The 2,622-nt window shown below is 36.7% G+C and overlaps 1 non-coding gene across 1 annotated transcript; it reads right to left on the bottom strand.

Annotated features, from left to right (window-relative positions):
- Positions 1 to 2,287: 2,287 nt before the first annotated feature.
- LOC112718958 (small nucleolar RNA R71) lies at positions 2,288 to 2,395 on the bottom strand. The gene has a single exon (XR_003161283.1). It is a non-coding gene; the product is annotated as a small nucleolar RNA R71 (small nucleolar RNA).
- Between the last annotated feature and the right edge of the window lie 227 nt (positions 2,396 to 2,622).

Raw genomic sequence — 2,622 nt, 5'->3', positions numbered from 1 at the left:
TAAGATTTACAAGATGACCATAGCTTGCTTCAATACTAACAATCTCCGTGGGATCGACCCTAACTCGCGTAAGGTTTATTACTTGGACGACCCAGTGCACTTGCTGGTTAGTTGTGCGAAGTTGTGTAATGCCATGGTATTGAGCTACCAAGTTTTTGGGGTTCATGACCGGGGATTATGAGAGTTGTGAAAAAGTATAGTTCACAATTTCGCGCACCAAGTTTTTGGCGCCGTTGCCGGGGATTGTTTAGGCTGGACAACTGACGGTTCATCTTGTTGCTTAGATTAGGTATTTTTTTTCAGAGCTCTTAAGAATGAATTCTAGTGTTTCAAGGTGATGTTCTTATCATCACCAAAGCTGATTGATCTTCATCAATTTAGCTCTTGAATGCAATGTCCTGCTGAAGCTTGGCCGGCCATGTCTAATTTCTTTAGACTAAAGCTTTAGACTAACATTGCATGATTCCTGGAATTCTCATTAAGAATTTTGATACCTTTATTTTCTTTTTCTACATAATTTTCGAAAAATCCAAAAAAAAATTATAAAATCATAAAATCCAAAAATATTTCTTTTTTGAGTCTAGAGTCTCATCTTAAGTTTAGTGTCAATTGCATGTTTCTGTTCTTATTGCATTCATACATGTGTCCTCATTGATCTTCAAGTTGTTCTTGATGATTTCCTTGTTCTGATCTTTGAATTCTATTGACTTGAGTGTTTTGTGTGTCTCATATGCATTTTCGTTTTGTTAGTGTCAGTAGTATACAAACTGCTAAGTTTGGTGTCTTGCATGCATTGTCATTTGATTCTTGTTGCATTTTGGTTTGTCCTTATTATTAAAAATCCAAAAATATTTTTAATTTGTGTCTTTTCAAGTCAATAATACAGAGAATTGAAGATTCAGAACATACAGCAGAGGAATTGCACAGAAAAAGCTGGGCGTTCAAAACGCCCAGTGAAGAAGGACAGACTGGCGTTTAAACGCCAGCCAGGGTACCTGGTTGGGCGTTTAACGCCCAAAAGGGTAGCATTTTGGGCGTTAAACGCCAGAATGTATACCATTCTGGGCGTTTAACGCCAGGATGGCTAGGGGAGGAAGATTTTGTTTTCAAATCAGATTTTTTCTAAGTTTTCAAAATCTTTTCAAAATCAAATCTTTTTCAAGTCAATTTTCAATCAAATCTTTTTCAAAATCAATTTCTTTCCTTTTTCAAAAATACTTATTAACAATTAATGATTTGATTGAACATTTTTTGCCTTTTCTGTTGAGGAAGGTTTTATGTTTGATTCATATCTTTTCTTGTTAGGCAAGTCATTAATTTTTAAAATCATATCTTTTCAAATTGTTTTCAGATCATATCTTTTAAAATTGTTTTCAAATCATATCTTCTTAACCACATCTTTTTCAAAATAAGCTTTCAATCAAATCTTTTTGATTTCTAATTTCAAAATCTTTTTCAAAAATCACTTGATTTCTTTTCCATTTTCATTTTCAAAAATTAAGTGATGTTTTTCAAAAATGTTTTCAAATTTCCCACTTAATTTTCGAAAATCACTTCCCTCCTTCTCACATCCTTCAATTTATGGACTAACACTATCCCTTAAGGCAAAATTCGAACTCTATCTTCTTTGTTAAGTTCGAATTTTCCACTTCTGTCTTCTACTCTTCTTTTCCTCTGACACCTAAAGGAATCTCTATACTGTGACATAGAGGATTCCATATTTTCTTGTTTCCTTCTCTATCTTATGAGCAGGAGCAAGGACAAAGGCATTCTTGTTGAGGCTGATCCTGAACCTGAAAGGACCTTGAAGAGAAAGCTAAGAGAAGCCAAAGCACAACTCTCTTTAGAGCACCTGACCGAATTCTTCAAGGAAGAAGAACACATGGCAGCCGAAAACAACAACAATACCAACAATGCAAGGAAGGTGCTGGGTGACTTTACTGCACCTACTCCCGATTTCTATGGGAGAAGCATCTCTATCCCTGCCATTGGAGCAAACAACTTTGAGCTTAAGCCTCAATTAGTTTCTCTAATGCAACAGAATTGCAAGTTCCATGAACTTCCAATGGAAGATCCTCATCAGTTTTTAGCTGAGTTCTTGCAAATCTGTGACACAGTCAAGACTAATGGGGTTGACCCTGAGGTCTACAGACTGATGCTATTCCCTTTTGCTGTAAGAGACAGAGCTAGGACATGGTTGGACTCTCAACCTAAAGAAAGCCTGGACTCTTGGGAAAAGCTAGTCAATGCCTTCTTGGCAAAGTTCTTTCCACCTCAAAAATTGAGTAAGCTTAGAGTGGAAGTCCAAACCTTCAGACAGAAGGAAGGAGAATCCCTCTATGAAGCTTGGGAAAGATACAAACAATTGATCAGAAAGTGTCCCACTGATATGCTTTCTGAATGGAGCATCATAGGTATTTTCTATGATGGTCTCTCTGAACTGTCCAAGATGTCTTTGGATAGCTCTTCTGGAGGATCTCTTCATTTGAAGAAGACGCCTACTGAAGCTCAAGAACTGATTGAAATGGTTGCAAATAACCAATTCATGTACACTTCTGAAAGGAATCCTGTGAACAATGGGACTAGTCAGAAGAAAGGAGTTCTTGAGATTGACACTCTGAA

Source organism: Arachis hypogaea, chromosome 10 (assembly GCF_003086295.3).
Source record: "Arachis hypogaea cultivar Tifrunner chromosome 10, arahy.Tifrunner.gnm2.J5K5, whole genome shotgun sequence".
Lineage (NCBI taxonomy): Eukaryota > Viridiplantae > Streptophyta > Magnoliopsida > Fabales > Fabaceae > Arachis > Arachis hypogaea.
Note: the sequence above shows the minus strand (reverse complement) of the source record. Positions and strands in the feature narration are given on the sequence as shown.